This window comes from Canis lupus, chromosome 9 (assembly GCF_003254725.2).
Source record: "Canis lupus dingo isolate Sandy chromosome 9, ASM325472v2, whole genome shotgun sequence".
NCBI classification, from domain to species: Eukaryota; Metazoa; Chordata; class Mammalia; order Carnivora; family Canidae; genus Canis; species Canis lupus.
This window is the reverse complement of record NC_064251.1, coordinates 31,970,614-31,980,684: the sequence shown is the minus strand read 5'-3', so window position 1 is coordinate 31,980,684 and position 10,071 is coordinate 31,970,614. Positions and strand designations below refer to the sequence as shown.

Here is a 10,071-nt window from a genome sequence, read left to right as displayed (position 1 = left end):
GAAGGCGTGGCTACGGGGGGTGGGGCCCAGAGACATAGGCGGGGCTGAGCAAGAGAAGGCGGGGATAGAAATAAATAAAACCAGAAAAAAACTGGACTTGATCTGGGGGAAGATGGAGGGACAGGGAAACTGAGGAGGCATCTAGACAGAAGGAAAATGTTAAAAACTAATACGATCTCAGAAACCTCTCTGTAGCCCATCTCATACTCCTCCCCACCCCCATATCTTCCAAACCTGCTTGGGTGTCCCTCCTTTACCATCTCTACAGAATGCTGGAGAAAACTCTGAGGCCAGGGGTCCTCTTGGTAGGAGAGATGGACAGCACAGGTATGCTTGATAATCTCAGGAGTCAGATACTAGAAGTGAAAGCTATTCCAGTGCCATTTCTATTCTCTTATGAGTTTAAAAATATTGTTCCAAGAGGCCCCTGGGTGGTTCGGTGGTTGAACATCTGCCTTCAGCTTAGGTTGTGATCCCAGGGTCCTGGGATAGTCCCACAACAGGTTCCCTGCAGGGAGCTTTTCCCTCTGCCTATGTCTTTGCCTCTTTGTGTGTGTCTCTCATGAATGAATAAATAAGATCTTTTAAAAAAATTATTGCAAGAAGGGGTCTATGGCACAAAAAGGATTAAATAACCTAATCCATAATGCATCTATAAGGTAATTTACCACACTGGAGGGTGAAGGATGAACTGAATGGGTCATGATTTCTACCCAGGATTTCTGCATTTTGCATAATTTAGATCTCTGAGTAACTCGAAGTTCATCTGGTTCCCGCAGGTCCTTTGGGTATTACTTTCTGTCCTACCAGCACACTATCTTTGGTTTTGAATAAAGTAGGTAGTTTATTTTTTTTTAATTTTTTTATTTATTTATGATAGTCACAGAGAGAGAGAGAGAGAGAGGCAGAGACACAGGCAGAGGGAGAAGCAGGCTCCATGCACCGGGAGCCCGACATGGGATTCGATCCTGGGTCTCCAGGATCGCGCCCTGGGCCAAAGGCAGGCGCCAAACCGCTGCGCCACCCAGGGATCCCCAAGTAGGTAGTTTAAACAATGTAACACTACATGGGTGCCAATAAACTGCGAAATCTCGTATTTCCTAGTCTGTAAAATGGGCTAAACATCGTGCAACCAGTTAGAATTGAGGAAGTGACTACATAAAATAAACAGAACGTGTTTGCACATGTTTGAGCAATGCCTATCAAAGTAAATAAATGTTCAATAAAAAATTTCCACTTATTTTACGTTACTATATTGAAATGTTTCTCCTTCTAAACTTAGAGACTTGAAATGGATGGCAAACTCTAGGTTCATGCCAATTTCCAAGAAGAGAAATAAGATCAGATATGGCAGCACAGATAAGTTACTGTTGAATTCAATTCAATGCTGGTTCTGTTCTGTTTTATGAGGATGGGAAGAGGGATGTGGTATTTTCCTAGACTAAATGCACAAGAGATCAGAGACATACTTTACTACTGTTTTTATAATGCCCTTTAAGTCCTCTCTTCTTTATACAAACTGTATTGTTTCAAATTCAATTGCTTGGGGGCAGCCTGGGTGGCTCAGTGGTATAGCGCCACCTTCAGCCCAGGGCCTGATCCTGGAGACCTGGCATCTAGAGAGTCCCAGGTCAGGCTCCCTGCATGGAGTCTGCATCTCCCTCTGCCTGTGTCTCTGCCTCTCTCTCTCTCTCTCTCTCTCTCTCATGAATAAATAAAATCTTTAAAAAAAATAAATAAAATTCAATTTCTTTAAAAAAGCAATTTCACTGGTTAAAAACCAGTGAAAATAGCTTTAAGGAATCCCATTATAAAGGTGTGCTACGATGAAGCTGAACTTCAAATAGCTTTAAGGAATCCCATTATAAAGGTGTACTTTGATGAAGCTGAACCTGTATCACTACATAACAATAGATTAATGAAAACAACAGGAGAGTGTAAATGACACTGTGCAATAAATGAGATATAGGCCAGAAATTCAAATTGCACATGCAATATATATATTTGTAAGTGTGTTTACCTACTAAACTCAGAAAGTCAATACACATATATTTGGGTATGTTGAGATCTATACCCATGTTTACTTTATTATAGTTAATGAAGGAAAGAATGCTGCCAGCAAACAGTTTTTATTTTGTGCAACCTCAGAGACTAGAAAAGACTCGGAGAGAGGGCTAGATCGGCCTGTTCTCCTTTAGCACTTGTCTATTTTAATAGACCATCCCACTTGCCTTTGTGAAAACGCTCTCTAGAGGAACTTCAACAAACATGACAGCTGATGCTCCTGGCCTCAAACATGGAAAGCCTGGGCAAAATATACCAAAAATAGTCTTAAATATATAGTTCAGCTGAAAATAAGAGAGATACAGATTTCAGAAAGGAAAGAGAGAATGAAAGCCAGAGACCCTAAGCACACTGGATATCTTTAGAAGGGATTGAATACCCCCCACCTGCCTCCCTGAAGCCTTGTTTCTCATGGGGAAACTTCCTTCCTTTAGACTAATACTCTTGGCCTCAATCATGGACTCCCTCCTTCTCATGAGAAGAGGGGTGATTTAAATGGTTGATGAGTTTAAGAAAAGGAACTACTAGGCATGTCTGGATCAACCCCTTCTGGCCTCTCCGTTCTAGCACCTCTCTATTGTAGAAAATGTGCATTCTCACCTGCCCTAGGTTATATTGTACTGCAGAGTGAAGGCTGTGCTCCTAGAAATGAGACTTTCCCATGCTGTCTGTGTCTGGAGAGCAAGTTTGGTTACAGGCAGAGTGTTTTAATTCTTCTGTTGCCACTGCTTCATTGCAATAAAGGTGAAATGCTCATTTCTGTGGTCAGACTTCCACATCTGTCTAAATGGATTCAGAACATAGGTGGGGAAGAGAGGAATAAGAATTTGGAGCTTCCTAAGTTCCAAACAGACAGAGGCTCCAGCGGCAGGATCTGGGGTTCTGATACTCACACAGGGACTGAAGATGTGGCACTCGGCCACAGGTGGTAGGAGATTGGGTGGGGGGACTGTCATAAAGCATGGATCCCCTTGGGGTGGCTGAGCAGCTCGATCGGTTAAGTGTCCAACTCTTTGTTTCTGTTCAGGTCATGATGTCAGGGTCCTGAGATCAGGCCCTGAGTCAGGCTCCACAGGCTCAGGGTGTGGAGTCTCCTTGAGATTTTCTCACTCCCTCACCTTCTGTCTCTCTCCTCCTCCCTCGCTTCCTCTAAAGAAAATGAAAAATAGAGCTTGTATCCCTCAAGATCTGCTCCTTCCATTCCCAGGAAACCAGAAAGTCCCTGCCTGTACACCACAGAGCCCCCAAGGAAGCTCACGCTCCCTGAAGTCTTAAATAAAAAGAAATAAAAAGACAACTGGGAGAAACTAAATCCCAAGCATATGCCAGAGATGGGACCTAAATTCGTGTTACCTGTACTGTATGGGAGCCACAAAGAGATCAATTAACGCCAAATCTGATTCAGGACCATTGAAAACTCTGAGATCCTGCTGGTATCAGAGTTAGGGACACTTTCACAACTAGGACACATGGAATTACCTAGGAGATAACACCCACAGAAGATGCATATACAATAAGTGAGTTACAAAGATCTGAGTAAACATCCCTCCACATGAGAGAGTTAGCAGATGTGCAAACAGGACTATCAGAACCAAGGAACTACAGTTAACAACAGGCCAATATGAGTAATTTTCAATATGCATTTCTGACATTTAATGAAAGCAAAGAATGTCTAGAGACGGAACACTAAGAAAAAAACGAATTTTAAAAAGAACCTTCTGCAAATGAAAAATACAATAGTCACTAAAATTAGAATATTAAAAGAGAGGTAAAATTGTTCAAGAGAAATAAAAGGATAAGAAGGTGACTATGACAGAATGCTCTAGAAAGCAACATGGAGATAGAAAGAAACGGAAAACGTGGGGGCACCTGGCTGGCTCAGTCCGAGGTAGCATATGACTCCTGATCTCTGGTTTGTGAGTTCGATCCCCAAGTTGGATATAGAGATTACTTAAATTAAAACTTTAAATAAATTAATTAATTTAATTAAATCACAATGAGGTACTAGTATGCACCTATCAGAATGACTAAAATGGAAGAGATGGATCAAAGCAAGCATTGGCAAGAATGTGGGAGAAATAGAACTCTCATACATTGCTGGAGGAATAGAAATGATACAAGCAATTTGGAAAACTGAGTTTCTTTAAAAGTTACAGGGCACCTGGGTGGCACAGTCAGTTAAGTACCTGGCTCTTATTTTAGGCTCATGTCATGATCTCAGGATTGTGAGACTGAGTCCTTCAATGGGTGCCAAAGTTGCTAGGGAGTCTGCCTGAGATCCCTCACTCCCTCTCTCTCTGCTCCTCCCTCCCTCCAATCCTCTCTTTCTCTCTCTCTAAAATAAATAAATAAATAAATCTTTAAAAATAAATAAATAAAAGTTAAACATACACCTACCATACAATCTGCCATTCCATTCCTAGGTGTACTGAAAGAAAAAGATATCCATAGATAGCCTCATACACAAATGTTCATTGCAGTTTAATATGTAGTAGCCAAAAACTGGAAAAAACTCGATGTCCTATATGAGTGAATTGATAAATACCTTCTGACATATCCATCAATGAATCACTCAGCAATAAAATGTTAAATGATTAAAATGTGTATATGAGTTGTATGCATATGCATACATATTATATATATATATAAAACAGAATGCAAAAAAAAAAATGCATGCAATTTACCATAAATATTTAAGAGTATAGTAACATGATACATACAATTTACATATAAAGAGTTCAGTAAAAATAATTGTGTAATATTCATAATATTATAAAATTGTGTAATTGATAGAGAAGCCAAAGTGACAAAGTATAAACAACGATGAATTTAGGGGAAAGGGAAGCATTTTTTTTTTGTTTTATTCCTTCAACTTTTCTGCACATTTAAAATTATTCAAAATGGAAATTCTGAGAAAACCCAGCTACATATGTTTATAGGAGAAATAACTACAATATAATTACACAGAAAATGTAGAGGTAAAAGTATGGAAAACACACTAGTAAACCTAAACAAAAGGGAGCTTGTGGGGCTCTAAAATATCAGACAAAATTGAGTTTAAGGCAAGAAAAAAATTAATAGGAGTTCATGAGTTAATGATAAAGGACAGAACTCTTCAGGAATTCTGAGTGCTTAAATTTATATTCATTTCATAACACAATCTCAAACATGTAAAGCAAAAAGTGGCATTAGTACAAGAAGAAATCAAATTCACAATCACAGTAGAATATTTTAAGGTTCTTTTCTAGGTAATTGATTAATGAAGCAGGCAAAAAACTGGCAAAGAGATGGAAGACTGGCATACAACTCATATGCTTGATCTAAATGACATTTATAGAACCCCATACCCAATAAACAGAACACACATATTATTTGTGAAACTCTTATTAACTATTCACCAAAATTGATGACCTGCAAAGAATAGAGGATATTTCAACAAACACTTAAGAATATGTATCATTCTTGGGGTGCCTCAGTGGCTCACTTAGTTAAGTATCTGACTCTTGGTTTTGGCTCAAGTCATGATCTCAGGGTCATGAGATCAGGTCCCAGATCACTCAGCACAGAGTGGGCTTGAGTTTCTCTTCTGCCCCTCCCCCCTCTCATGCCAGGACAGGTAGTCTCTTTAAAAAAAACAAAAAACAAAAAACCCAAAGTATATATCATTCTCTGTTGACACTGCAAAATTTAAAGGAAGAAAAAAAGAAAACATAGCCAGTCCCTGCCCCCAAATATTTGAAAACTAAACAAACAAAACAAATACATACCTATTTTAGGAACCTAGCCAGCAATTAAGGCCCTGCATCAAATTACTTTCTGCTTAAAACACCTGGAGAAGGGTTCCTGTTTTCTGTCCATACTCTTATGTGAGATCTTATTCACAGATTAGGATATTTTATATTTTAAAGAACCATTTCTATCAATTCAAACTATAATCAATGAAATTTAAACAAAAATCCATTGAGTGTTCAAGGGTTGAACATACCAATTCTAAACTTCACAGGAAAGGTTTAGGAATCAAGCAATTTGAAAAAGCAGGAAGGCAAATTTTCAAGTTGTGCCTTATTAGATATTAGGATCCGAAATTTAAAAAAATACTGTGGAGTGCCTGGGTGACTCAATCAGTTGGGCATCTGACTCTTGCTTTCAGCTCAAGCCATGATCTCAGGGTCCTGAGATTGAGTCCTATGAATGGTTCCACTCAGTGGGGAGTCTGCTTGATATTCTCTCTCTTTCTTTCCCTCTCCCTCTGCCCTTCTCCCCCTGCCTTGTTCATGAGCTCTCTCTCTCTCAAAAGAAATAAATCTTTAAAAAGAAATAAAGAAAATATTGTGATACTGACTCAGATCTAGGAACAATAAATAAATGATGAAGCAATTTTCCCTGTAGAATCAAATCCATATGCATACTGAAACTTAGCATGTGAAAAATAACAGACAGTTTAAAAAATAGTATTGGAAAGGCACCTGGGTGACTCAGCCCACTTAAATGTCTGCCTCTTGGTTTCCACTTAGGTCATGAACTCATAGGCCTTGGGATCTAGCCAGAGGGATCTAGCCCTCTCAGTGGGGGTGTCTGCTTCAAGAGTCTCTCCCTCTGCCCCTCTCCCTGCTCACTCTCTTCCTGCACTCTCTCCCTTGAAATAAATATATCAATCTTTTAAAAGTAGTATTGGAGGTGCTATATGGTGACAGATAGTTAGTAGCTACACCCGTGCTGAATAGACCATAATGTAATAATGCCTTGGAAAATCACTATGCTGTACAACTTAAAACTAATTTAACATTGTGTGTCAACTATACTTCAATAACAGAAAATGGTAAAGAAAAAATACATACTGCTAGACTACAAAAAAAAAAAAATATGTATATAGGGATGCCTGGGTGGCTCAGTGATTGAGCACCTGCCTTCAGCCCAGGGCGTGATCCTTGAGTCCTAGGATTGAGTCCCACGTCAGGCTCCCTGCATGGAACCTGCTTCTCCCTCTGCCTGTGTCTCTGCCTCGCTCTCTCTCTGTGTCTCTCATGAATAAATAAATAAAATCTTTAAAATATACATATATATATTACATATTATACATACATACATATATCCACTCTGAATTTTAATAGCCTAACTCTGCAGTTGTTTTTCACCCTATGGCTCGCAATCCAACATCCACAGCACCACACCAACGAAACACTGGGAGCTTTGAAAACCCCTGATGCCCAGGCTGAAGACCATGTCAATTAAATCAGGACCTCTGGGGGGAGGGACTTAAAAATAAGTATTTTTAAAGCTTTCCAGAAGTATCCAATGTCCAGGGCAAGTTGCTGATCACAAATTATCATCATAACAGTTCAAGTGATGTCAATACTTGCACCTAATCCAATACGTTACATCTATTTGGTATTATAAACACACAGACAGTAGGAGACATGCCTGAAGTATTTTACAAGTATAAGACACTTTACAAAATAAAAAGTAATTTCACATCTCATTTCATCTGCTCATTTACCCCATGACTCACGACCCTGTTTTGTAGATAAAGCTGAAGCTCAGAAAAGCTGAGTGCTCTGTCTGATACGATACAATCAAGACATGGAAAACTGAATGCCAAATGTGGTTTCAGGCCTCTGTAACAACCATACCCCAAAACGTAGAGAGTTCTTCTGTAGTCTTGCAGAGGCTGTGTGTGTGTGTTAAATTATCAGCCAAAATATATAGATGGGGCATCTGAAACTCAGAGGTGGTGTAAGATTTGCTCCAGGTCACACAGTTTAGACTTGAATTCTGACATCTCCTATGCTGAACTGACTTAGCAGGAAAAATATAAGCATATAATACTTTCCCTCACTTACTGGCCATTAAAGCCCCTTTCCCCACCCCTTGATCATATCGTGGGCAAATCTCAGACCCATATGTCCACTTAGGTTCACAAAGCCTGGTTCAGTCTGATGCAGTGAAACTTCGAGTAAATTTGGCCCTGCCTTTCTCCTCCCTTCCCTCCAGTGTAGCTCTTTCCAATGGCTCTAGGTTCCTTAGTGGGGAGTTGGGCTGTGGTCTGCTCCTTCATTCTGGGGATACATCCTCCTCTTCCTGTGTCTCTTCTACTCCAATATACAGGGACTGGGGAGAAAGATTCAGGGAAGGTGGTAAGGAGTCTTTTACTTGACTGGGGCCATGTGCTGCCCACTGTGGGCAGTTATGCCCATTGTGAAGTAAGAGTCTACACGCTGGTTTCATTACAGTGCATTTGTGCATGCTTTAAGAGGCTCTGACCTGAGGTGTGACCCTTTCCCACTGCCTACTTCAGCCCCTACACTTGGCATAAATCACCACAGTTCTTACACTGGGTTCCCCCGCCCAGCTGCCAACCCTTTTAAATATTGTTTGGGGTTGAATTGTGTGCCCCCCCACCCCAAAGTCCTAAGCCCTGATCAAGAATGTAACCTTATTTGGAAATAAAGTATTTGCAAATGTAATCAAGTCACAAGGAAGTCATTACAGTGGGTCCTAATCCAATGACTGGTGACCTTAGAAGGGGAATTTGGAAACAGACACTAAGAGAGACCACCATATGAAGACACAGAAGGAAGATGGCCATGTGAAGATGAGAATCCGAGCTGGGAGACATGCTGCTACAAGCTAAAGAACATCTTGGGCTACCAAAAGCTGGGACAAGCAAGGAAGGATCCTTCCCTAGAAATTTCACGGGGAGCATAGCTGCCTTTCTGACATCTCGATTTTGGATGGTTAGCCTCCAGAAGTATGACACAATAAATTTCTATTGTTTTAGGCCATCTAGTTTGTGGTAAATTGTTACAGCAGCTCTAGGACTCTAACACAGACTCTGTACTAGCAAAATGGTCCAAGTCCAGCTACCAGTTCCTTTCTTCCATAGGAAACTCCTACCTGTCTGTCTCCCTAATGAGTTGTATAAAAAATCTAATACACCAATTGTATAATACACTAATTTTCTGTGACTGCCTACTATCACAGCCTGCTCCAAAGGTCTCCTGCCTTCAAAATTTCCAAGTGAGAAATAAAAAAAGAGTGCATACTCACTTCCATCCTCAAATTTCCTGGCATAAAAGTCAGCCTCTATGAAGAACGACCCCATTGTGCTTAGCTCTCTAGATAGCATCAGAGGGGTCCTATAAGATCTGCAGTTTAACAAACATCAACCTAGTGTCACTTAAGTCCTATGCTATATCCTGTCCAGCAAAATCAGTGTTCGCCCTCTCTATGCCAAACAGATGGCTAATGCTATGCTTAGATCACCTTTGTTTTTCTTGCCATTTTAATCCTCTGTAGATGGTTGGTTACCTTCATCTTCATGAGACATTCAACTTTTTAAGATGGGGGAGTGGAAGGAAATGAAATAAGTCTCCCAGAGTCACTGTTTCTGGAAGATCTGCTCTAGGTATGGGCTTGTTTATGCATCTACAACTGCCAACCCTTTACACTCACCTACATCTGTCTTTCTTGGCATCTGTCCATGTGCCACAGGAGGCCTTGTGAAGCTATCCTTGGACTCATTCCCCTCTTGAGCAGAGAGAGCACCTTCCACCTACTCCACATCCAGTGACCCCATTGACACTGTTATCTCTGTGCTTACCAAGCCACAAAAAGCTCCTCAGGCTATGAGACCAGACACACTGGGTTCAAATTCCACCTCTGCTGTGTGTGGCCAACTGTGTGACCTCTGGCCAGTTGCCTCACCTTTCTGAAGCTCAGTTTCCTCCTCTTTCATACTGCCATGATCCCACCTTATGGGGTTATAGTGAGGGCCACCACGACGGTAAAACACCTCATAGAAGGTAGGGAATCAATTATGGTATTTCTCTTCTTCCTTCCTCACCACCGTCCTGGTACCCTATGAGTGCAGCAGAGAGATAAGAACTAGGCTGGCAATTTTAAGTGATGCTGTAAAGAGACAAGGCTTGTGGACAAACACAGGGAGAGGTGGAATAAAATGTGGTCTCTGAGATTGTGTGAATATATGTTAGGGAAGGTGGTATCATA

The 10,071-nt window shown here is 40.7% G+C and overlaps 2 long non-coding RNA genes across 3 annotated transcripts; both read right to left on the bottom strand.

The window, feature by feature from the left end:
• Positions 1-1,977: 1,977 nt before the first annotated feature.
• Positions 1,978-2,993, bottom strand: LOC112655461 (uncharacterized). The gene is made up of 3 exons (XR_003133693.3): positions 2,958-2,993; positions 2,665-2,847; positions 1,978-2,305 (listed from the first exon to the last, which is right to left on the bottom strand). It is a non-coding gene; the product is annotated as an uncharacterized LOC112655461 (long non-coding RNA).
• Positions 2,994-3,029: 36 nt separating this feature from the next.
• On the bottom strand, positions 3,030-8,470 carry LOC112655465 (uncharacterized). Of its 2 annotated transcripts, XR_003133696.3 has the most exons (4): positions 7,695-8,412; positions 4,462-4,492; positions 3,418-3,782; positions 3,030-3,213 (listed from the first exon to the last, which is right to left on the bottom strand). It is a non-coding gene; the product is annotated as an uncharacterized LOC112655465 (long non-coding RNA). The 2 variants fall into 2 exon arrangements; XR_007412950.1 differs by having other exon boundaries at positions 4,462-8,470.
• Positions 8,471-10,071: the final 1,601 nt, after the last annotated feature.